The 27,764-nt window shown below is 43.3% G+C and overlaps 1 protein-coding gene across 3 annotated transcripts in view; it reads left to right on the top strand.

Moving 5' to 3' along the window:
- Nucleotides 1-27,764, top strand: part of HIVEP2 (HIVEP zinc finger 2) — a 304,455-nt gene that overhangs the window by 221,337 nt on the left and 55,354 nt on the right. For all 3 annotated transcript variants that reach the window (XM_075339798.1, XM_075339799.1, XM_075339800.1), the window contains one exon: nucleotides 27,055-27,101. The gene's annotated coding sequence lies outside the window, so the exon portion shown is untranslated. The remainder of the gene's footprint in view (nucleotides 1-27,054; nucleotides 27,102-27,764) is intronic.

The raw sequence follows: 27,764 nt of genomic DNA, 5'->3' as shown, positions 1-27,764 counted from the left end.
TTACCTGCACGCAACACGCAGGGAAAATACGTGTCTCTCGGCACGTGCGTGAATTTCACGTGAGTGTGGCAGAAGCCTAACACATCCAATAGTGGAAATTATTATTGTTCCAAGATCTATGGATTAAAATGAAGTTTGTTCATGTGACACCCCCTTTATATTGAGCCGTCCCCGTCGGCCTACTCTGCGATTGGCCTAGAATCTATCTGTACAGGCTCTTTTTTTCTCTCTTATTATTCTTATTCCTTTGCTTTTAGTCATCTTTTCCGTGAAGTGTTTGTCAATTTCTTGCTGGCTCATTCCATTCTTTTCCACTGATGCCATTGACTTTCTGCACAACATCTGTTGACATTTTCACGTGTTTTAACAATAAGATTGATTTGAGGTTTACAAACAACCGCTGCTCGTCCGGTCTTTTGCCAATAACACACATATACCCCCTCAGCTTTTACAGTATTTGTACTTGCTTTGCTCCTGGCTTCCCAGTTTATATATGATCTATGATCCTTCTTAAAAATATGCAGCACTCACAAAATCATGTAATAGCTGCGATTATACTACAGATGACAGAATTTCTCTTCCCCCCCCCCTGTGGTTGGTACTTCAGATGACAGAATTTCTCTTTTGGCGCCCCCCCCCCCTGTGGTTGGTACTTCAGATGACAGAATTTCTCTTTTGGCGCCCCCCCCCCCCTGTGGTTGGTACTACAGATGACAGAATTTCTCTGCCCCCCCCACCCCCCCCCCGTGGTTGGTACTTCAGATGACAGATTTTCTCTTTTGGCGCCCCCCCCCCCTGTGGTTGGTACTACAGATGGCAGAATTTCTCTTTTGCCCCCCCCCGTGGTTGGTACTTCAGATGACAGATTTTCTCTTTTGCCCCCCCCCCCTGTGGTTGGTACTACAGATGACAGAATTTCTCCCCCCCCCCCCCGTGGTTGATACTTGAGATGACAGAATTTCTCTTTTGCCCTCCCCTGTGGTTGGTACTTCAGATGACAGAATTTCTCTTTTGCCCCCCCCCCCCGTGGTTGGTACTACAGATGGCAGAATTTCTCTTTTGCCCCCCCCTGTGTTGGTACTACAGATGACAGAATTTCTCCCCCCCCCCTGTGGTTGGTACTACAGATGACAGAATTTCTCCCCCCCCCCCCCCTCCGTGGTTGATACTTGAGATGACAGAATTTCTCTTTTGCCCTCCCCTGTGGTTGGTACTTCAGATGACAGAATTTCTCTTTTGCCCCCCTCCCCCCCCCCCCCGTGGTTGGTACTACAGATGGCAGAATTTCTCTTTTGCCCCCCCCCCCTGTGGTTGGTACTTCAGATGACAGAATTTCTCTTTTGTCCCCCCCCCCCCCCTGTGGTTGGTACTTCAGATGACCGAATTTCTCTTTTGTCCCCCCCCCCCCCTGTGGTTGGTACTTTGATGGTTGTTTAGTGGATATACTCACTGATATCATTCATGGCATCATAGTTCGGTCATATACCAAGGTCCCTTTAATAAGCAGACTGCCCCGTTCTGTAGAAATAAAGCACATGGCTGGAACGGCCACGATCAATACATACAAGCTGCTGTGTTTAGCCTTGAACTTTGTATAGGTAATGAATAATGAACTCTGTTACTGGAAAACAAGCAGGATATTGGAAATCTCCATGAACTGTCTATGTACTTGTTCACACTTAGCCTTGAGAGGAGGTAATATGGTAAATGAGGTTTTATTAACTCACCAGTAGATTATGATTTCTGTGTTTCCTGATGGTGTGACCTATTTTTTCCATTCTTTACTATTATATTCTACTATTATATTAGTAATTTTATGTTTTCATGGACTTTCATTTGTTTGTAATAGTTTGTGAATGGTGCCACTAGTTAAGACCAGAGGGGTCACATTGGTGGGGATCAGTTACATAGACATAGGGTGAAATTAGGGACATGCTTTGTAACAGTTTTCTTTTTTTAAGCTATCTCCCTTTTTCAATATTTTTTTTGTGTAATATTTCATTAAAAGGAATCTGTTTTCTGCCAGCATAATGTAGAGACAGAGTCACTGATTCCAGCGATTTGTTACTTACTTGGATGCTTGCTGTAGTTTTGATAAAATCACTTTTTTATCTGCTGCTGATCTATCAGTTCTCTGAATGCTGAGCTCTGTATAATGTTGCCCACACCACTGATTGGCAGCTGTGTACACTGTGCATAGGCAGAAAGCTGACAATCATTGCTGGTGGTGTGGTTATACAGAGCTCAGGAATATGGAGGACTACCTGACTGCAGGTTTAACTAGTCTTTTAGTGATAAGTTCCTGCTGATAAAACACTGATTTTATTAAAACTATAGCAAGCAGGACAGTAAGTGACACATCACTGAAATCAGGTGAAACCTGGTGACAGATTCCCTTGCAATAAAACATACTCCACCTTACAGTTATCAGAATGGAGTGGCCATAAATGTAATCTTCTTTGTAGCTTTGTCAGTGATATTTCTGATGGGAAGTGCACTTGACAAGCCGTTTCGATGGAAGATTTGAGGTTTGCACGTGCTACATTACAGCTTCAGAGTGAAAGCAATCAGTGACCTAACATCCTCTGCTGAATTGCAAGCAGGTCTCATATGTGAGTCATGTACTCTAGAAGCGGAATGAGGCAGTGAGGCTATAATGTACTATATGTACAGATGGCTGCCAATGTCTAGAATGAAAGACCACAAGCACCTGCGTGGGATTGTGAAGGAGAGATCCTGTGTGCTTGGGAAATTCAACTTCCTCCTTCCTGTGGGCAGAACTTACTGTAAGCCCCGCACTCTGCAATAATGACCAAGGACGTCATTGACTATACCAGCTCAAGGCATGTGCCTCAGGCCTGGCACAGGGCACCCATGAGAGGGATATTACCTGCACTCTCCGTACAGTCATGTGCCTCAGGCCTGGCACAGGGCACCCATGAGAGGGATATTACCTGCACTCTCCGTACAGTCATGTGCCTCAGGCCTGGCACAGGGCACCCATGAGAGGGATATTACCTGTACTCTCCGTACAGTCATGTGCCTCAGGCCTGGCACAGGGCACCCATGAGAGGGATATTACCTGTACTCTCCGTACAGTCATGTGCCTCAGGCCTGGCACAGGGCACCCATGAGAGGGATATTACCTGCACTCTCCGTACAGTCATGTGCCTCAGGCCTGGCACAGGGCACCCATGAGAGGGATATTACCTGCACTCTCCGTACAGTCATATGCCTCAGGCCTGGCACAGGGCACCCATGAGAGGGATATTACCTGCACTCTCCGTACAGTCATGTGCCTCAGGCCTGGCACAGGGCACCCATGAGAGGGATATTACCTGCACTCTCCGTACAGTCATGTGCCTCAGGCCTGGCACAGGGCACCCATGAGAGGGATATTACCTGCACTCTCCGTACAGTCATGTGCCTCAGTCCTGGCACAGGGCACCCATGAGAGGGATATTACCTGCACTCTCTGTACAGTCATGTGCCTCAGGCCTGGCACAGGGCACCCATGAGAGGGATATTACCTGCACTCTCCGTACAGTCATGTGCCTCAGGCCTGGCACAGGGCACCCATGAGAGGGATATTACCTGCACTCTCCGTACAGTCATGTGCCTTAGGCCTGGCACAGGGCACCCATGAGAGGGATATTACCTGCACTCTCCGTACAGTCATGTGCCTTAGGCCTGGCACAGGGCACCCATGAGAGGGATATTACCTGCACTCTCCGTACAGTCATGTGCCTCAGGCCTGGCACAGGGCACCCATGAGAGGGATATTACCTGCACTCTCCGTACAGTCATGTGCCTCAGGCCTGGCACAGGGCACCCATGAGAGGGATATTACCTGCACTCTCCGTACAGTCATGTGCCTCAGGCCTGGCACAGGGCACCCATGAGAGGGATATTACCTGCACTCTCTGTACAGTCATGTGCCTCAGGCCTGGCACAGGGCACCCATGAGAGGGATATTTCCTGCACTCTCCGTACAGTCATGTGCCTCAGGCCTGGCACAGGGCACCCATGAGAGGGATATTACCTGCACTCTCTGTACAGTCATGTGCCTCAGGCCTGGCACAGGGCACCCATGAGAGGGATATTACCTGCACTCTCCGTACAGTCATGTGCCTCAGGCCTGGCACAGGGCACCCATGAGAGGGATATTACCTGCACTCTCTGTACAGTCATGTGCCTCAGGCCTGGCACAGGGCACCCATGAGAGGGATATTACCTGCACTCTCCGTACAGTCATATCTGAAAAGCTGGCTTTAATATTTTACCTTCTTGCTAAGATATAATCAGTTGATGCCAGCGTTTCCTTTTCTTTCTGCCAGGTGCACAGTTGCCATGGAAACCCTGTGTCGCCAAAGACATTATCATGTCCTCACATAACTGCAGCTATTTAGCCAATGTTACATCCACACAAGGTCTCCACGACAACTCTCATTTAGACGTCCATGTTTCCCTTACGTGTTTCATCCGTGTGTCCACAAAACTTGATGGAGACATATTTGTTTTTTACGGGCATCACAGATGAAAACTACCCATACAAGTCTATGGGTCAGTGAAAATCAGTCCGTCATTAACTGCAAAGTATGGGAATGCTTTGTCATTTATTTATTTATCCATACATGAGAAACACTAAGGGTAAATATGACCAAACACTGATGATACCCTGGATACACTGACCAAACACTGATGATACCCTGGATACACTGACCAAGCACTGATGATATACTGGATACACTGACCAAACACTGATGATACACTGGATACACTGACCAAACACTGATGATACACTGGATACACTGACCAAACACTGATGATACACTGGATACACTGACCAAACACTGATGATACATTGACCAAACACTGATGATACATTGACCAAACACTGATGGTATACTGACCAAACACTGATGATACACTGACCAAACACTGATGGTATACTGACCAAACACTGATGATACACTAACCAAACACTGATGATACACTGACCAAACACTGATGGTAAAAATTGACCAAACACTTATGATACACTGACCAAACACTGATGATATACTGACCAAACACTGATGATATACTGACCAAACACTGATGGTACAAAATTGACCAAGCACTGATGATTCACTGACCAAACACTGTTGAAAGTCACATTCAAAATACTCATACTTTTCCATACGTAAAAAATCATGGATGTCTGAATGAGGGCTCTTCTCCACTGGCGTTTTTTTTGTCTGATTGTAAGCGCCTGTAAAAGCGGTTTGCAATCTGACAAATGATTATATATGATGCTGTCTCCTTTTCCCCGTTTTTTTACGACTCCACACGTGCTCTCGGTGAAATCGCAGCATGCTGCGATTTGATGCGATTCTAAGCTCTCTCACCCACATGCAATCCTATGGGAGCGAGAAAAAAGTCAGAATCCGGGTGGCATGCACATGTCATACAGATGGCATACGCATGTCACACGCATCCTTGACACTTGCATACCGCGTCAGACTGGCTACCGGAGGAATCTCCAGTAATACCAGGCCTGGCCACGGTTACCTGCACTGAACCCCGGAGCTGTCCCCTGAGCTCCAGAGTGCAGCCTGAACAGCGAGCGCCGAGTGATTGATTCCCCGGCGATTGCTGGTCAGGTCAGCACAGCTGCAAACAGACCGGGCTGATCCCTGGAGCTCAGGTGACAGCTCTGGAGCTCAGTGTAGGTAACCGCGGCCAGGACTGGTTTTACAGGAGATTCATCCGGTAGCCAGTCCACCGCTGCTTGCATAAACACTCACATAGCACTCGCATGATGCTCGCATGTCATACGGATTCTATGTGAGGAAAAAAACACACACCGTACGCAGACCACACGCAGGACATAGACAGGACACTCGACTCGCATTTTGAGCCGAGTATCGCTGTGATTTATAAAACGCAAGTGGAGAAGAGCCCTGAGGCCTACAGTGGTTTTGTAATTTAAAAAACATAATTTAGGCCTCTTTCACACATCCGTGAAAGACCACGCACGTGTTTCACGGACATCTCAAAGGTGTATTTTGCCCTCCGTGAGCCGTGTTTATGGCACACGTGTGTACCCGTGTGTTATCCGTGATAACACACAGAGAACGAGAACTTTCTGCTCACCTGTCCCTGGCGTTGCTGTCCGTGGTGCTGATCTTCGGTCTCCGGTCCTGCCGACTTCCCGCTGCTGCTGCTTCCGGCCCGCAGTGAAGTGAATATGCAATGAGCATAATGAGCGGCGGTCGGAAGAAAGTAACAGCAGCGGCAGAGACAGGAGGGCTCGGGAAGGTGAGCAAAGTTTTTTTATTATTTTCTCAGACACGTGTGTTTTCTCCAGCGCGTGTCACACGGAACACCTCCGTGTGGTCCGTTTGCGTTCCGTGTGACACCCGTGATGCCGGAGAAAAACGGACATGTCTATGTGTGGAGCACGCGGGCACACGTATGCTCCGCACGTACAACCGGTCCATGGCAGAACACGCGTGTGAGCGCAGACCCATTTATTTAAATGGGTCTACGTGTGCCCGTGTCTCCGGTACGTGAGGAAATGGACCAAACACGTACCAGAAACAAGGACGTGTGAAAGAGGCCTTAGGGTATGTTTACACACAGCAAAATTGCATCTACCTTTTGCAAAGAAAACCCGCAGCACAAATCACATTATTGGGTTCAGATTTTGCTGCTGCGGATTCTCAGTAGCGTTTCCACAGCAGAAATGTCAAGTGTAGGCTTGACTTTTAAATACCTTATTATGCAGAATAAAGGGGTAGTCCTGATTACATAAAGTGACCATATATTGCTACGATATGTTCTCACTTTATGATCAGTTGGGGTCCAACCTTGAATTGTCACTGATCTGAAGGGGCTACAAATAAATTGTCAGCTGCACTGCTGTTCCTTTGCACAACAGTGATCAGGCCATTAATGTGCCAAGAACTTCAGAGCAGCTCTATACATATGAAGTGGCCAGCTTCAGATCCTTGCCGGGTGGCTTAGAGCACCAATGTCCAGGGAAAGTGCTGTGTCCCATTCACCTCCAGGATTTGTGTGGCGCCGAGAGATCACAATTCCACCATCATTAACACCCTTTTCAGACGTCCGTGTTTAAACAGGTTCAAGCCACACGTACCGGTATGGTCATCCGTGTGTCATACGTGTGTCGTCCGTGTGAAATCCGTGTTTGTATACGTGTGACTGGTACCGGTAAAAAATGCATGATACTGAAATGAATGGTTTTTAAATGTGTAAAAGATGGGCAAAGCCTGAAAAATTATATATCGATATAGAAAGATAAATAGATAAAATAGATAGAACAGATAAAATAAAGAGAACAGATAAAATAAATAGATAGATGGATAGATAGGATAGATAATTAGATAGAAAAGATAGAATAGATAAGATAAATAGAACAGATAAGATAGAGAGGTATAAAGAAAGAAATTAAGAAAGAAAATATAAAATAGACAAAACAGATAGAATAGCTCAATAAATATAGAGCTGCAGACTGCAACCCTCAGTTCTCTTCTCTGCTGTAGCTTGGCTGGTTATTAAAAATACAGAAGATCCCATGCTTATTTTTAAATTTTTAAATTTAAAAAAAAAATGACGTGGGGTCCACTCCATTTTGCTAAAACCAACCATGGTACAGCAGACAACTGGGGGCTGATATTATTAGGGTGGGAAGGGCCATGTTTATTTGGCCCTTTACTGCCTAAAAATAGCAGCCCACAGCCACTCAAGAAATGGCACAACCATTAGATGCTATAAATTCTGGTGCTGGACCCAACTCTTCCCGTTGACCTGGTATGGTGGCAAACGGGGTAATATTTGTGTCATCAAGCCCTGGTATTAGTAATGGGTGGTATCTAGTCACCAATTTGTTTTTTAAAAAGAAAAAAATACAAAAGGTCCGCCATAATCCATGGTGAGGTCCCACCACATTCCCCAAAAGTGAACCTGAAAAGACATAAAAAGAGAAAATCATTAAATAGATAAAGACAAGAGAGACCCTCTTTTCCAATTTATTTCCTTGTCAAAGCCCTAATCCTGGTCCGATGTAATCCAATTGGGAGGGGCCCACGTCGATCCTATACTGCTGGCACATTCAATGGAGAAAAGAACGTTCCCCATTGATTGTGAGAGCAGCCCCTGTAGCACACACACACTGCTGAGTGTGCTTCCCTGCAGTGACCTGGACCTCATAAGGTCAGCCCAGGTCACAGCAGGGGCGTCCTCAGCATTGTGTGTGCGGCCCAGCGGTGACCTTGACCTCATAAGGTTCAGCCCAGGTCACCGCCGGGGCGCCCTCAGTAGTGTGTGTGTGATCTGCGGCAGTGACGTCACAGGTTCATCGGAGTTCACAAAGCACTTTGATGACCCCTGACAACACCCCTGTGACACCCGCGCTACAGCGGGTGTCGCAGCAGTAACGTCACAGGTTCACCGGAGTTCACAATGAACTATGATGAACCCGTTAAGTCATTGTCGCGACACCAGCGGTAACGCGGATGTCATGGGGGTGTTATCAGGAGGTCATCAGATTTCATTGGATACTCTGATAAACTTGTGACGTTACTGCCATGACGCCCGCTGTAGCGCAGATGTCACGGGGGTGTCGTCAGGAGGTCATCAAAGTTCATTGGATACTCCAATGACATCCTGACATCACTGACCACACTGCTGGATACTCACCTGTGCATATGCAATGAACTTAATGAGCGGGGATCGGAAGCAAGTGACAGCATTGCTGGAAACTGAAGCACTGGAAACAGGTGAGTATAGAAAATCATTTTATTTTAAAGGCACGTGTTTTCTCCGGTACGTGTCACACAGATCGCATCAGTGTGCGGGCCGTGTGACATCAGTGCTGCCGGAGGAAAAACGGACATGTCTTTGTGTGTGCGTGCGGGGCCACACGATGCATGTGAAAACACCGATGTGTGAGTTAGCCTATAGAATATCATGGGTACGCGTGGCATCCATGTAAAAAACGGATGTCACACGTACCTAAAACACGGACGTCTGAAACCGGCCTAAGAGTGGCTGCACACGACCAGGACAAGCTGCGTCCTGGAAGCAGTGTGTCCTCTCCTCCAGGGCCGTAAGTGCTCTCTGCAGGAGACTGCAGCGGCCCGTGTCCACACTCAGGGTTCAGGGCGCTGTGCACTTTGTCTGTGTTCTCAAAGTGGAGAACACTTGTATCTCTGCAGCATAAATTTAAATGCTGTGGCTCGGAAAGCCATGCCACATGTCAGTTTATGCTGTGTAGAAAAGAAGCACAGTTGACATGGGATTTCTTTAAGTCCCATCCAATGTACTTGTACTGTACAATGCAACATTTTGGATGCAGCGGAAACATGTTGAATGTAAAACGCTGCTATTGCTGATCGTGGGCACATACCCTAAATTACTGTATGCCTTAAAGAGGTTGTGCACTACTGTTACATTGATTGACTATCCTTAGGAAAAGACGTCAATGTCTGATCGGGCATGCTCCGACACTCTACAAGATCAACTCTTCTCGTTGCCAATGGCAGCAGCAGGCAGCCAGAAATGCTCAGTTCTGGAGCTGCCCTGTCAACTGATAAGTGGCCGTTGCCGGGTACTGCACATCCACCTCCTATTGATTTGAATGGCAGGTAGATGTGTAGTACTCAGCCATCGCCACTATGAGAAGACGGGACAGCTTCAGAACTGATCATTTCTGGTGATTGGCGGGGGTGCGGAGTGTTGGACCCTAGCTGATCAGACATTGATGACCTATCCTTAGGGTAGGGCCATCAGTGTATCAGTAGGAGACAATCTCTTTAATATCACTTTATAAGCTGATAAAACACCTTTACGATAAATACATAATGTTTCATTGCACCCATGGAGGTACTGTGGAGAAAGGGCGCTGTTACTGACAGGCTCTCCCATCGTGCAGCTGGAGGACGTATGAGCATGAGACCATGTGATGAGATTGTTATAGTCTCAGATCAATCCTATTTCTCTGTTTCTATTTGCAATGCTTTTGGCCAATAATTTTGACAAGTATAACTTGGGATAGACCTTAAATACAGAATAAATACAGAATAGTAGATTAGTTTATTCTCTGATTTTATATTTATCATTAAAGCCACAGAAAGTGAGAATTTATAGAATCTAATTATGTTCTTGCTGCCTTCTGTGGTATGTGGTTAGAGTGCAGTATTACATTTGCCACAGAGTCCATTTTCGGATTCAATTAGAACAATTAGTGGTCATGAATGTAGCATTTTCTCCTGTCTGGTAGAAGTCATGTCAATAAAGGGCCCAAGAAGAATAATGATGGCTTTAATGACACTCAGCTCCTGATTGTTAGTGTTTCTGTGAACGTTTGATTGCTGCATTCAAGATTAAATTATTGGGTCCTGGCACTATGCTGGCAACATGAAGATATATGTGGTAAAAATAAATCCCTGTTGTTTTCCAGTAAGTAGGCACAAGAAATCTTATGTAGCTTTAATGTCTTCTTTTGTAGCCAACAGCTCATCAGCATCATCTCACAGTTCATATTGTGCGGAGCGCAGCAAATCCATACCCGGCAGCTGTAATCCACCAAGTGCCCTAAATCCCGATTGTATAACCTGCAGGGTCAGTCTTTGGTCCCTTACTTTGCCCACATGGCAGAACTATGTAACAATTGTCAGATCTTGCATTTTTTTGCTTTCTGTATGCCAATGGCAAAGCAGTATTTCTTGAATTGGGAGAAAGCAGTCAGAGAATTATTCATTGATTATATTCATGTCAGTCATATACGGTACATAAAATGTCCAAAAGCAGCGCTGCTGCCCACAGCACCTGGTTATTTGGCTAATTAGCTTCCTATAAAATTGGCCCTTGAATGTTTGTGACGTTGGAGTATTAAATTGTTTGCCCCTTTGGGACAGGGACTGATGTGCCGTGGAGTTTTTTGGTACTACATAATAACTGAGCATATTGTTTATAAAGCATGGCGTTACACAAGTCATGTATATTAGTGTTCAGCTCTGCTAATCTCTTTAGTGTAAAGCGGGCTTTACACGCTACGATATATCTAACGAGATGTCGGCAGGGTCACGTCGTAAGTGACGCACATCCGGCATCGTTAGTGATATCGTAGCGTGTGACAGCTATGAACGAGCAGAAATATTCACCTTCTCGTTTATCGCTGACACGTCGCTCATTTTCAAAAAAACGAAAGTCCTGTTGTTCATTGTTCCCGAGGCAGCACACATCGCTCCGGGTGACACCCCGGGAACGATGAACTGCAGCTTACCTGCGTCCTCTGGCAATGCTGAAGGAAGGAGGTGGGCGGGATGTTACGTCCCGCTCATCTCCGTCCCTCCGCTTCTATTGGCCGGCCGCTGTGTGATGTCGCTGTGACACTGAACGTCCCTCCCTCTTCAGGAAGTGGATGTTCGCCACCCACAGCGAGGTCGTTTGGAAGGTAAGTGAGTGTGACGGGGGGTTACAACATTGTGCGACACAGGCAAGAAATTGCCTGTGCCGCACAAACGATGGGGGTGGGTGTGATCGCAAATGCAATTGCACGAGAAATCGACACATGTAAAGCAGCCTTAAGGCTGGGGCCACACGAGCACTACTGCAAGTGCATCACATGACACTCAGCTCCCGCTCTGTTGGAGTGTAAACCGAGTGTCATGCCACTGTGACGCGATCACAGCACAACCGTGGAGGACAGGGCAAGCGCTGCGGAGAAGACGGAGGGAGTAATCTCCCTATCTCCTCCATTGTCAGCTGATGCAATTATCGCACTGTACTGTGGTGTAATGCGAGTGCAATGCGATGTTTCTCTCGCCCCCATAGGCTTGTATGGGTACGACTGAAAACAAATCAGATTCCAACTGCAGCATACTGTGATTGTTTTCTCAGTCCAATTAGGGCTGAGAAAAAAATCACTCATGGGAGCGACCCCGTAGAGCAGTGTTTCTCTACTCCAGTCCTCAAGACCCAACAACAGATCATGTTTTCAGGTTTTCTTCAATATTAGACAGGGAATAATTCCATCACCTGTGCAACATTAAGGAAATCCTGAAAACCTGATTGAGGAAAATCTGAAAACATGATCTGTTGGTGGGTCTTGAGGACTGGAGTTGAGAAACACTGCCGTAGAGTAACACTGGTCTGAGTGTAATGCAATTTTTTTTATCACATTCCACTCCCTCCTTTTTACTCGCCGTGTGTCCTTAGCCTAAGGCTAAGACCGCACTTTGCGTCCTCCTACTTGCAGTTCTAAACGCACGTTTTGGGCTTAATTGATTTGACCAAAGTTGCCTTTTTCAGAACTTTAGCGCTGAGTACGCATGCGTATTTACCGCATTTAAGATGCGTTTTCAGCACTTTTTCAATGGTTTTTCACCTGCGTTTTGACAGATGCGTTTTGAACATCAAGACACTGCTTAATAAAGATTAAATAGTCAAACATCATGAAAAAAGAGAAAAAAAGGAAAACCTATATAATTTTGGAATTAATAAAGAAAATATTTATATTTCATGAAATTATAACGGTTTTAGGATACTTAATGTTAAAATAGCAATAAAATCCAATTTTTCTTTAATTTCATTGTCGGACTATGTGTGTGTGTAAAGGGACATATTCCATTATTTTAATGTCAGAACAGCATGCGTTTTTGAAGTAAAAACGCATGTTTTCAGCACCTAAAACGCAGAAAATTTGAAGTTTCTTGGTTTTTGCCATTTCTTATTGACTTCAATGTTAGCAAAACGCACCAAAAATGACCAAAACAACTGACATGCTGCTTCTTTGAACGCATGGTTTTTGCCACAAAATATGCAAATTAAACGCAGCGTTTTAAAACGCAAAGTGCGGTTTAGAAATCCCCATTTTCCATAGACTTTGCTGGGAAATCAAAACGCATGCCTTTTGGCATGAAAAAGGTGCATCTCAAAACGGACCTAAAAAGCACCTGAAACGCAGGTGGAAACGCAAAGTGCGGTCTTAGCCTAATACTTGGAGTTTCCTCTCATGAGTTGTAAAGTAATATTTCTTGTGTTTTGCAATCAGTTTCTTCATAGATTTATAGTTCTTAACTTGTGTTTGTAAATTTTATAGTTTATTTGTTTATCTCTTGTTAAATTCCGATGGTTGGAACCATAATAATCCCATATAAATGTGGAACTTGACATTGCTTAAAGAGGTTGTCCGCTACTTTTACATTGATTGCCTATCCTTCGGGGTACTTTGCACGCTGCGACATCACAAGCCGATGCTGCGATGTCAAGCGCGATAGTACCCGCCCCCGTCGCAGTAGCGATATCTTGTGATTGCTGGCGTAGCGAACATTATCGCTACGCCAGCTTCACATGCACTCAGCTGCCCTGCGACGTCGCTCTGGCCGGCGATCCGCCTTCTTCCTAAGGGGGCGGGTCGTGCGGCGTCATAGCAACGTCACACGGCAAGCAGCCAATAGCAGCGGAGGGGCGGAGATGAGCAGGACGTAAACATCCCGCCCACCTCCTTCCTTCCGCATTGCAGCCGGGACGCAGGTAGGAGATGTTCCTCGCTCCTGCGGCATCATACACAGCGATGTGTGTGGCCGCAGAAACGAGGAACAACATCGTACCTGTCGCTGTACGGCATTATGGAAATGTCGGACCCTACACCGATGATACGATAACGACGCTTTTGCGCTCGTTAATCGTATCAAAAAGGATTTGCACACTACGATATCGACTGCGACGCCGGATGTGCATCACTTTCGATTTTACCCCACCGACATCGCACCTGCGATGTCGTAGTGTGCAAAGCCCGCCTTAGGATAGGTCATCAATGTCTGATCAACCGGGGCACTCCCACTGATCAGCTGTTGTCGGTGTGGGCAGTAGCTCAGTTCCAAAGCATCTTCTAATAGCAGTTGCGGCCGGGTACTGCACATGTCTGAAAAATCAAATCAAGAGGAGGTGGATGTGCAGTACCTATCAATTCAAGCTCTAGAATTGAGCATTTCCAGCTGCCATTATTGGCACTCGGAACAGCGGACACAATCCGATAAGACATTGATAACCTATCCTAAGGATAGGCCATCAATTTAAAAGTAGTGGACAACCTCTTTATTATTTCCTATTCTAACTGAATGCCTAACTGCCCCATGAACATTGGAGTAAAGTTGGATCCACCCACCAATTTTGTGAAGACTGGTTGACTATCTGGTATGTATAAGGTCCTCTTAAATCTCCCCAGAAGGATGATGTCAAGTTAAAGAAGTATCCAGCATATAAAATCTCAGTGACCACTCTTTATGTTTTCAAGGGAGATAAGCTTTTGCCATAAATGTTTTGCAAAGGCTTACTTCCCCTTCCCCACAATAACACATGCATGTGTCCAACGGTGATGTATGTGGGGGAGCTGAGACGATTAGCTGCCGACCCAACAAACATGGCCAACAGCTAATAAAAGAGTATGACCACCTTTATTCGCCCTGCTGACATGTTCACTCAAAATACCTAACATATTGCAGTACCATTCCTTTCTGTTCATTGTACTGTTAACAAGCTGTAGACTTTTTTGGACAGTATATAGTCTGTTTCTTTTGTGGCATGTTAATGGAATTGACATTTCCCTCGGTTGTAGCAGCTATCATCAACAAGCCATTTACATCGGTCTATAATCTGCAGAAGGACATAGCTTGCTAATATTCTTTATAGGGAGGCAAACCGTTGTAGCTGCCTAATATGCTATGTTAAGTGCCTCAAAATCAGAGGTATACCTCCTGCAAACTGTTTGCAAAGTAGGTAATAATACCAAGTAAAAGAGGCTTTCCAGGAAAACAATTTGAGTCATTCATGAGGGTCACAGCCCATCGTAGGTGACAATTTTGGCCTGGATGGCTCGCTACTTTCCAGTTTGCAGGCTACATGTAGAGCTACTTGTACATTGGAAGCATAAATGATGAATTACACATGCAACACATAGTTCACAAAAACAGGTCCTGGCTGCCAGCCTTAGATGTGTACCCAATAGTAATGAATAAAATAGAAATATTTGTCTTGTCCACGTGAACGCAGTGGGAACATTAGCCAGCACAGTTCAATATGCTTTGTGTCTTGGCATCTTACACATACAATTAACGTGTTCAATGGGAGACTAACCAGGTCCAGGCCAACTTCTTTTGCCAGTAAAGAAGGTGTCTAAAGAAATGAATTTGGCACCATGTATGAGTTTTATAGCCATCCTGTGGAAATAAGTCTGTGTTTAGTTTGACTCTGGGAATGCGCCATGCTTTTCGGGGAAACATTTTCCATCCACTCTTAGTTTGTTATATGTGGTATTGAAGCATGAAATGTGGACATCACTTGACAGTTCAAATTTATCAGATTTCCCAACATTTTCAGCACAAATATTTCATTACTTATGGTCATCCCATTCTTTGTTACCATGATATCAAGTGGCAGCTGATGCCACGATAGCAACGTGAATGTTTTCAGTGTATTTGAAGGCAACCAGACTATGCCAGACATGTTGTAACATTTCTTCCAGATTCCACTAACATTTTTTTTCCATTTTTTTTTTCTTTTTTTCTTTCAAAAGTCAGATTTCAAATGTTCTTGAATTAACCATGTTATAAGCTATAGGACATTGGAGGTGAAATGTGACTGAAGTTGATACAAGATTAACATGATTTGTAGGGTTATGACCAAATAAAAATGACTGGCCACACTTTTTCCTTTTAGATAAGGTATAAATGGCAAAAAAGGCATGTAGTTGCAATGGTGCCATATTTTTATTAATATCCTAACAAAGTAATCATTGTCGAACAAGCCATTGTCTGCCCGGGTAAACATGATCACCCGACATTCAAAAAGATATCATCAAGATGTAATGACTAATGGATATTATAGGAGACTATAGCTCTCAAGCACCAACTTTTACCTAATTTTTATGGACTGAGATACAGTGCAGTCCTGACTTTTCCCCCTTGTACATAGGTACTCACATTTCTTACAAGTCCATACATGGAAATGTTAGCGGAGGTACCCAAACTCTTATAATTGTTGTCTTATCCTTAGGAATGGTTGTTTTATATATGTATATATGTATTCCACTGCAGCGTAAATGCATGCGTCCTGCGTCCCCTGCACAATCTATGAAGATTGTACATGACACATGCGCACAATGCTTTTATGAATGCAGCGATTTGGGTGCTAAAATTTTGACCCAAATTCGTGCGTTCATAAAATGAGCATGTCAATTATTCCGTGCGCTATGGATGCCTCTACCACTCGGTCTATGGTGGGGGCAGCAGCCATAGCGCATGAAATCGGCTTTTTTTTTACAGAAAAACTGCATCCATTATGCAGTGTATCTGCAGCGATTTGAAGCGCACATGTGCTGTCAAATCGCTGCAGAATATTCAGCAGTTATATGTGCATGAGCCCTAACTATACTTGAACACATACTGGCTCGTGACCGGTTCATGCAGCGATATGTGAATCCCCTATTATTTTGATGGAGAACTTTTTTTTTCATGTACAAGAAAAACAGATGACACTTGGACCTCATTCTGAACAAAATAATGGGTCAATTTCTCATATTCTCATACGTGGAGCACTTAATAAGAACCGTTATTTTAACGTTAGCTTTTAATTCTTTCCTTTACCTTTTTCTTGTTTTTTTTTCTTCCTTTATCTCCCTTTTAAGCTATATGTTGTGGTTCCAATAATACCATGGATGTACAGTACAGACCAAACAAAAGTTTGGACACACCTCATTCAAAAAGTTTTCTTTATTTTCATGACTCTGAAAATTGTAGATTCACATTGAAGGCATCAATGAACTAACACATGTAAAATGAAATACTTAACAAAAAACTATGAAACAACTGATAATATGTCTTATATTCTAGGTTCTTCAAAGTAGCCACCTTTTGCTTTGATTATTGCTTTGTACAATCTTGGCATTCTCTTGATGAGCTTCAAGAGGTAGTCACTGGAAATGGTCTTCCAACAGTCTTGAAGGAGTTCCCAGAGATGCTTAGCACTTGTTGGCCATTTTGCCTTCACTCTGCGGTCCAGTTCACCCCAAACCATCTCGATTGGGTTCAGGTTTGGTGACTGTGGAGGCCAGGTCATCTGGCGTAGCACCCCATCATTCTCCTTCTTAGTCAAATAGCCCTTAAATAGCCTGGAGGTGTGTTTGAGGTCATTGTCCTGTTGAAAAATAAATGATGGTCCAACTAAACGCAAACCAGATGGAATAGTATGCCGCTGCAAGATGCTGTGGTAGCCATGCTGGTTCAGTATGCCTTCAATTTTGAATAAATTCCCAACAGTGTCACCAGCAAAGCACCCCCACACGATCACACCTCCTCCTCCATGCTTCACAGTGTGAACCAGGCATGTAGAGTCCATCCATTCACATTTTCTGCGTTGCACAAAGACACGGTCGTTGGATCCAAAGATCTCAAATTTGGACTCATCAGACCAAAGCACAGATTTCCACTGGTCTAATGTCCATTCCTTGTGTTATTTAGCCCAAACAAGTCTTTTCTGCTTGTTGCCTGTCCTTAGCAGTGGTTTCCTAGCAGCTATTTTACCATGAAGGCTGCACAAAGTCTCCTCTTAACAGTTGTTCTAGAGATGTGTCTACTGCTAGAACTCTGTGTGGCATTGACCTGGTCTCTAATCTGAGCTGCTGTTAACCTGCGATTTCTGAGGCTGGTGACTCGGATAAACTTATTGCCCCCAGCAGAGGTAATTCCTTTCCTGGGGCGGTCCTCATGTTAGCCAGGTTGTTTGTAGCGTTTGATGGTTTTTCCCACTGCACTTAGGGACACTTTCAAAGTTTTCCCAATTTTTTGGACTGAGTGACCTTCATTTCTTAAAGTAATGATGGCAATTCCTTTTTCTTTACTTAGAATTTGTATTGTAGCAAGAAAAAAGCAGCTAACAGTCTATTCAGTAGGATTATCAGCTGTGTATCCACCAGACTTCTGCACAACACAACTGATGGTCCCAACCCCATTTACAATGCAAGAAATCCCACTTATTAAACCTGACAGGACACACCTGTGAAGTGAAAACCATTTCCGGTGACTACCTCTTGTAGCTAATCAAGAGAATGCCAAGAGTGTGCAAAGCAGTAATCAAAGCAAAAGGTGACTACTTTGAAGAACCTAGAATATAAGACATATTATCAGTTGTTTCACACTTTTTTGTTAAGTATTTCATTTCACATGTGCTAATTCATAGTTTTGATGCCTTCAACGTGAATCTACAATTTTCAGAGTCATGAACATAAAGAAAACTCTTTGAATTAGGAGGTGTATCCAAACTTTTGGTCTGTACTGTACACCACACAGTGTTTTGGTAGCTGGTGTGTGACTGAAATGTTCTATTACTATATCCCTTACTGTTTGTATGCAGCAATCTCCATATATATGAAGACTTTATTTTAACACTGTTTACATGCACACTCTCAATCGTTGTAACGTCTTTGAAATCTTGGGTGATTCTTCTTTTCAGGAGTTTTCCTGAAATACCATGGCTGTCCAGTAAAAATGGACCAGCCTTCTGCTCCAACAAGACCAGAAGGACTGAGAGCTGAAAAAGATGGCATTTGATAGCTATGTAATAGAAATGTATGCCTATGATGGTCCATTGATTGTGTTATATAATTTATTTGCAAAATTAAAATATAATCTAAACTTCATACTTTGAGACCTAATCACTTTGTATACCAAAAGGACAGAAGTATCCCTGCCATCAACCTTATTATCAGATTTTCCAGATCTCAGTTAGGAAATGAAGTCATTTTTAAGCGTCATATAATGGGTACAGCCTTGGACAACACTGCAGTAACCAATAAAACTTATGTGCTTTTCTTCCTCTTTGTCAGCCAATATAAATGTGGACACAAAGTACTTACAATAATATTTGGGTTTCTTTAGTTCGCTCATTCCTGTTAGTACATTAACCTTATAAAATAAGGAGAAATGTCACCAGAGCTTATTTTCACAAATATTCCAGAACATTAAAGCATCTTAATGACACATTGGTTAGTCAAGTGGAAGGTATCCTAGCTCATACTTGAAAATTTGTACTGGAGGCTTCATTCTGAAAATGTTTTAGTTCTATCATTTCTCTTCATATATCAAAAATACCGTTTCTTATTTGCTCCTCCACAATGACACATCATTCTGTGTAAGGATGTGCTGCTAATAACATGATACTGTATGGAGACTGAACGATTATATTATTAGGGTAACACAGTGGCCTTGCAGAACTTGGGTCCTGGGTTCAAATCCCACCAAAGACAACATCTGCAAGGAGTTTCTTTGTTCTCTCCTTGTTTGTGTGGGTTTCCTCCGGGTGCTCCGGTTTCCTCCCACACTCCAAAGACATACTTATAGGGAATTTAGATTGTGATCCCCAATGTGGACAGAGATGATCATGTCTGTAAAGCAAGCAAAATAAATAAAGTAAAAAAAAGAGACAATCAATTTGCAGGACTCTGGTCCATCAGCCATCTCTGTAATCTGGGACCGCTGAACGGGAGGCCTACGAATCGCTCTTCGTCCCAGCATTCCTGGCTCTTCGTTTAAATTATCCAGGCTGGCGTGATGCAATCAATGTGGCTTGACAGGCACCAAAGAAGACCTATGAGTGTAAGGAGATAAGGAGATTCACAGGTCTCTTGTCCAGCGGTCACAGATTACTCATCTGGTATATGTACCGGAGTCCGGTGAATCGATTCTCCCATCTAAAGACACCATCGTTGGAAGTTGGCCAGGTTAACACCTGAGATCAACTGCTAGTCACTTTTAGGACGACTTAGAACTATATTTGGTGCTATTTTTCAATCAAATTTAATAAAATTGCCAACATTGTTGACCGAGCCTCTGATGTGGATATAAGCATCGTCTTATTCTTTTAGGTGCATAACTCGAGCAGCAATAAATAGCTTTATTATTACATAATTCAAATTTTAAGGATTATAAGGGTTTACTGAAAATCTATTTCTCTTGTTTTTTTCTCTGTAAAGGAAAACAGTAGCCAGTACCCAATGAATGACCTCCTTGTAGGTTACTTTAACAGGATGTGGCTTCTGACCTCTAGATGCCCTAATGGATACTTTAGATACACTTTAAATAGAAGTTGGTTTTAGTAGAATTTAGCTTCCATGTTAAGATGTCTTCGTGCCAGTTTTCCCTGTATTATAGATCATCTTTTTAGCACTAGGCCTTCTAAATCAGGTTGTATATCACTGTGAATATTTTACATCTAGAGGAGATGAGTATGCACCAACAGCTTTCTCCACAACTGCTTAGCTGAAAAAGGTGTTGATGTGTTTCTCAGGCAAGTTCAGTTCTGGAGTTACTACATTTTCCCAGTGCATCACAGATCATATATAATGTCCCGTTTAAGCCCTGTGAAAATAAGGAAGATTTCTAAATAATGTATGTACAAATAAGGAGTTTTATGTCAAAATTTATACACTTCCTTTCTTCTGTTTTCTGGGTCACATCATTGAAACTTCAGTTCCCTATACTGTAAATTTAGCAAAATCTAAGGAAATTGCCTTGAAAGCAAAGCCCTCATACATTGCTGCAAAAGGAATTACTCCTTCCACTAGGGCAGGGGTGGGCAATTAATTTTCCCATGGGGCCGCATGAGAAATTGGGATTGGTTTAGAGGGCCGGACTAATATAATTACCTCAGTTCTACCCAATATACTACATTACTACACTCCCTCCATATACTACACCTGTAATATACTACACCACTACACCCCTATATACTACACCTGTATTATACTACACTCCCTCCATATACCTGTAATATACTACACCCCCATATACACCTGTATTATACTGCACCACTATATAATACACCTCCGATATACTACATCATTACACCCCTATATACAGTTAGGACCAGAAATATTTGGACAGTGACACAAGTTTTGTTATTTTAGCTGTTTACAAAAACATGTTCAGAGATACAATTATATATATAATATGGGCTGAAAGTACACACTCACAGCTACAATATGAGAGTTTTCACATCCAAATCGGAGAAAGGGTTTAGGAATCATAGCTCTGTAATGCATAGCCTCCTCTTTTTCAAGGGACCAAAAGTAATTGGACAAGGGACTCTAAGGGCTGCAATTAACTCTGAAGGCGTCTCCCTCGTTAACCTGTAATCAATGAAGTAGTTAAAAGGTATGGGGTTGATTACAGGTGTGTGGTTTTGCATTTGGAAGCTGTTGCTGTGACCAGACAACATGCGGTCTAAGGAACTCTCAATTGAGGTGAAGCAGAACATCCTGAGGCTGAAAAAAAAGAAAAAATCCATCAGAGAGATAGCAGACATGCTTGGAGTAGCAAAATCAACAGTCGGGTACATTCTGAGAAAAAAGGAATTGACTGGTGAGCTTGGGAACTCAAAAAGGCCTGGGTGTCCACGGATGACAACAGTGGTGGATGATCGCCGCATACTTTCTTTGGTGAAGAAGAAACCGTTCACAACATCAACTGAAGTCCAGAACACTCTCAGTGAAGTAGGTGTATCTGTCTCTAAGTCAACAGTAAAGAGAAGACTCCATGAAAGTAAATACAAAGGGTTCACATCTAGATGCAAACCATTCATCAATTCCAAAAATAGACAGGCCAGAGTTAAATTTGCTGAAAAACACCTCATGAAGCCAGCTCAGTTCTGGAAAAGTATTCTATGGACAGATGAGACCAAGATCAACCTGTACCAGAATGATGGGAAGAAAAAAGTTTGGAGAAGAAAGGGAACGGCACATGATCCAAGGCACACCACATCCTCTGTAAAACATGGTGGAGGCAACGTGATGGCATGGGCATGCATGGCTTTCAATGGCACTGGGTCACTTGTGTTTATTGATGACATAACAGCAGACAAGAGTAGCCGGATGAATTCTGAAGTGTACCGGGATATAATTTCAGCCCAGATTCAGCCAAATGCCGCAAAGTTGATCGGACGGCGCTTCATAGTACAGATGGACAATGACCCCAAGCATACAGCCAAAGCTACCCAGGAGTTCATGAGTGCAAAAAAGTGGAACATTCTGCAATGGCCAAGTCAATCACCAGATCTTAACCCAATTAAGCATGCATTTCACTTGCTCAAATCCAGACTTAAGACGGAAAGACCCACAAACAAGCAAGACCTGAAGGCTGCAGCTGTAAAGGCCTGGCAAAGCATTAAGAAGGAGGAAACCCAGCGTTTGGTGATGTCCATGGGTTCCACACTTAAGGCAGTGATTGCCTCCAAAGGATTCGCAACAAAATATTGAAAATAAAAATATTTTGTTTGGGTTTGGTTTATTTGTCCAATTACTTTTGACCTCCTAAAATGTGGAGTGTTTGTAAAGAAATGTGTACAATTCCTACAATTTCTATCAGATATTTTTGTTCAAACCTTCAAATTAAACGTTACAATCTGCACTTGAATTCTGTTGTAGAGGTTTCATTTCAAATCCAATGTGGTGGCATGCAGAGCCCAACTCGCGAAAATTGTGTCACTGTCCAAATATTTCTGGACCTAACTGTACTACACCTGTAATATACTATATCACTACACCCCATATACTACACCTGTAATATAGTACACCTCCATATAGTACACCTGTAATATACTACACCTCCATATAGCACACCTGTAATATACTACACCTCCATATAGTACACCTGTAATATACTACACCTCCATATAGTACACCTATAATTTACTACACCTCCATATAGTACACCTGTAATATAGTACACCTCCATATAGTACACCTGTAATATACTACACCTCCATATAGCACACCTGTAATATACTACAACTCCATATAGTACACCTGTAATATACTACACCTCCATATAGTACACCTGTAATATACTACACCCCTATATACACTTGTAATATACTACATCACTACACCCCATATACTACACCTGTAATATAGTACACCTCCATATAGTACACCTGTAATATACTACACCTCCATATAGCACACCTGTAATATACTACACCTCCATATAGCACACCTGTAATATACTACATCACTACACCCCATATACTACACCTGTAATATAGTACACCCCCATATAATACACCTGTAATATGCTACACCTCCATATAGCACACCTGTAATATACTACACCTCCATATAGTACACCTGTAATATACTACACCTCCATATAGTACACCTGTAATATACTACACCCCTATATACACCTGTAATATACTAAATCACTACACCCCATATACTACACCTGTAATATAGTACACCCCCATATAGTACACCTGTAATATACTACACCTCCATATAGCACACCTGTAATATACTACACCTCCATATAGCACACCTGTAATATACTACACCTCCATATAGCACACCTGTAATATACTACACCTCCATATAGCACACCTGTAATATACTACACCTCCATATAGCACACCTGTAATATACTACATCACTACACCCCATATACTACACCTGTAATATAGTACACCCCCATATAGTACACCTGTAATATACTACATCACTACACCCCATATACTACACCTGTAATATAGTACACCCCCATATAGTACACCTGTAATATACTACACCTCCATATAGCACACCTGTAATATACTACAACTCCATATAGTACACCTGTAATATACTACACCTCCATATAGTACACCTGTAATATACTACACCCCTATATACACCTGTAATATACTACATCACTACACCCCATATACTACACCTGTAATATAGTACACCTCCATATAGTACACCTGTAATATACTACACCTCCATATAGCACACCTGTAATATACTACACCTCCATATAGCACACCTGTAATATACTACATCACTACACCCCATATACTACACCTGTAATATAGTACACCCCCATATAGTACACCTGTAATATACTACATCACTACACCCCTATATAGCACACCTGTAATATACACCTCCATATAGCACACCTGTAATATACTACATCACTATACCCCCCATATATTACACCACTATATACACCTCCATATAGCACACCTGTAATATACTACACCCCCATATGTCACACACCCTGCTCCCCATACAACCTGCACCCCCATATCTCACACACCCTGCTACCCATACAACCTGCATCCCCATATCTCACACACCCTGCTCCCCATACAGCCTGCACCCCCCAGATCACACACACTACATCACGATATGTCACACACCCTGCCCACATATCTCACCCTGCCTGTACACCAACTTACCCCTCTCAAACACTCTGCACCACTTCACATCCTTCTGTCAGTCTGCAGCCCTCATATGCCACTCACCCTGCAACTCCATCTTCCCTCATATGCCACTCACCCTGCAACTCCATCTTCCCACATATGCCACTCACCCTGCAACTCCATCTTCCCTCATATGCCACTCACCCTGCAACTCCATCTTCCCTCATATGCCACTCACCCTGCAACTCCATCTTCCCACATATGCCACTCACCCTGCAACTCCATCTTCCCTCATATGGCACTCACCCTGCAGCTCCATCTTCCCTCATATGCCACTCACCCTGCAACTCCATCTTCCCACATATGACACTCACCCTGCAACTCCATCTTCCCACATATGCCACTCACCCTGCAACTCCATCTTCCCACATATGCCACTCACCCTGCAACTCCATCTTCCCTCATATGCCACTCACCCTGCAACTCCATCTTCCCTCATATGCCACTCACCCTGCAACTCCATCTTCCCTCATATGCCACTCACCCTGCAACTCCATCTTCCCACATATGCCACTCACCCTGCAACTCCATCTTCCCTCATATGCCACTCACCCTGCAACTCCATCTTCCCTCATATGCCACTCACCCTGCAACTCCATCTTCCCACATATGCCACTCACCCTGCAACTCCATCTTCCCTCATATGCCACTCACCCTGCAACTCCATCTTTCCTCATATGCCACTCACCCTGCAACTCCATCTTCCCACATATGCCACTCACCCTGCAACTCCATCTTCCCTCATATGCCACTCACTCTGCAACTCCATCTTCCCTCATATGCCACTCACCCTGCAGCTCCCTCCCTCTCATGTCCCCTCTTTTCTTATTACCAGTTATCATGTGTCCACATCTCCTTCAGGATTCAGTATCTTTGCTTTCTGCCCGGCATCCCGTGTCTCCTCCCACACAGTCACATGGGCGTGATGTCATCGCAGGTCCTGCAGCATGAATTATTCTGTCTGCTGTGCTGCTCCTTCTCCTGCAGGGCGAGCGGGAACCTTTGAAATGACACACGCAGCGCAGTACTGACAACATGAGAGCGCGCGCGTGTGTCACTGACAATTAGTGCCGGCAGGGAACAGAGGAAAGACTCCTGCGTTCCGCTGCCTGCACTTACTGTGCGGACCTGCACAGGATCTCTCCCTGCTCGGCACGCTGCAGCCCGGCTCCACTGCACTGGCTGAAGACGGGCGGGCCGGTCACAGTGAGTAGGCGGGCCGGATGTGGCCCGCGGGCCGCCCCTTGCCCAGGTCTGCACTAGGGAGTGCACATTGAGAGGTAATTATTCCCCTATTCTCTGCCCTGGTCAGACCCCACCTGGAATACTAGTGTTCTAGGCACCCCAGTTCAAGAAAGACATCGATATTTTGGAGCAAGTCCAGAGAAGAGCAACCAAGATGGTAGAAGGTCTGCAAACCATGTTCTATGAAGACCGGCTAAAAGAACTAGGAATGTTTAGTTCGCAAAAGAGAAGGCTGAGAGGAGACTTGATAACGGTCTACAAATATCTTAAAGGTAGTCACATTGCAGAGGGAACAAACCTATTCTCATTATCACAAGGAAGTACAAAAAGCAATGGGAAGAAATTAAAAGGAAGGAGATTCAGATTAGAGATTAGGAAAAACTTTCTGACTGTGAGGGCAGTCAGAGAATGGAACAGGCTACCATGGGAGGTAGTGAGCTCTCCATCAATGGAAATCTTCAAGCAGAAGCTGGATAAACATATAGCTGTGATGATTTAGGAAAACCTGCACTCGCAGGGGGTTGGACCCGATGGCCCTTAAGGTCCCTTCCAACTCTAGCTTTCCATGATTCTATTAAATTCACAGTGCCCTCCCAGCTTGGCATGTTTTAGGCTGTAGACTGTTTTTACGAAAACCATTTGCAGAATTTAGTCTAATCAATAATGGTTATGAGATCATGTCAAGATCTCCAGTTACCTTCTCAAAATTTTCATTTTTTTAATTTTTTTTTAATAAATCATAAAATTGGCCATATTTTATGATTTATTAAAAAAATTGACGTTCGAGCAGTACCCAAAGTTCAGTAATTTTTTCTTGATTCCGTTACAACAATATTGTAACTTTCTTTTTTGAGGTCAGGTTTCAATTTTTGCAAAAGTTCTAAGAGGAAGTGCCAAAAAATTGGTGATCTTGTTCAGCAATTTCAAAGTGACAATTTATAGCAAGGATCATTCAAAGGTGTCATCCGCTATGTCTTTACTTTCTTTTGTCCAATGCAACAAAACCAAAACCTTAGTTTTTCTCGTTTCTTTTGAACTTTAGTATATGACTGGTGGAAAGGTGTAAATCCTCTCTACTTCTTTTCTATCATCATTGTATAACTTATAATAATGTATGGTAATTTTTTCCCACCATTCTTTCAATTTTTATGTGAAGAACTATGTTAATGCCATTATATAAACTTCTCAGTTTACTCCTTCTAGCCAGCGTTACATTGTGAGGTGGAGTATACAGACCTCCTCACTGGTTTAAATGGCGACATTGATAAAAAGGAGCAGAGAACGTCAGATGAAGAGCAAAAAAGCTTTCACTGCTCATTTCCTGTTCTTGTTATTCTTGGCAGCTGGGTGCAATGATTTTCATTATGCAAACATGAGGTCTGCCCAAAAAGTTACGTGTGAGGGAATTCAAAAGTTTAGCATTTTTGTCCCATCCGTTTATGATCTCAGGGCTTCTTTCCTGTGTCAAGTGCTAAACATCTGACCAATTTTTCTTTTCTTCTACAGGCAAGATCACAGTGCAGCCATGTGTATGACACTTCTGAAAAGAACAGGTATATACAAAGACTTCTTTTTCTTATTCTTGATGACTGCAGGTATAATATAGAGTCTATTGTATTACACACAGGATGTAAGAGTGAAACTATATGTAAGGTTTGTGCTCTGTATTTTTTATTGTCTGCCTCCTCTAAAGTTTATGACATCGTCCACATCTTGTGTACATGCTATAATATTTAGTGGATCAATGGCATTTAAATAGATTAAAAAATATTGCTATAGCTGTGTAAAAGTACCAGAACATTTGTGGAATGAATATAAGTTTTGAATGTGAGCTTGTGGTAATGTAACAATAAGTATAATATCCCTTAGGCTGACTTGATACTGGATAATAGTGGTGCATGTTTTTTTTTATTTTATAAAGATAACATACTTTGCTAAAATTTATCAGATCACTTTACAAATTTGTCAGGTTCTCATCAACATGTGTATGGGAGGTTGATCATTTGATGTGTATTGGGGCCTTCTGAGTGGTCTCTGAGATTGGGCTGCCAAATGATTCTGGCAATGGCTTACTTCGCTCCCCCAGACTGACTTTAGATCCACTTAATATGTACCATAAAGTAATCTGAAATATCTTCAGTTTACAGGAGTTATCTGGGGTTGTTTTATTTTTTTTTCACATGGGGCTAAGAACACACACGCAGGTCAGTTGCTAA

Source organism: Anomaloglossus baeobatrachus, chromosome 3 (genome assembly GCF_048569485.1).
Source record: "Anomaloglossus baeobatrachus isolate aAnoBae1 chromosome 3, aAnoBae1.hap1, whole genome shotgun sequence".
Lineage (NCBI taxonomy): Eukaryota > Metazoa > Chordata > Amphibia > Anura > Aromobatidae > Anomaloglossus > Anomaloglossus baeobatrachus.
The sequence above is the reverse complement of the archived record's forward strand: the minus strand, read 5'-3'. Positions and strand labels throughout refer to the sequence as shown.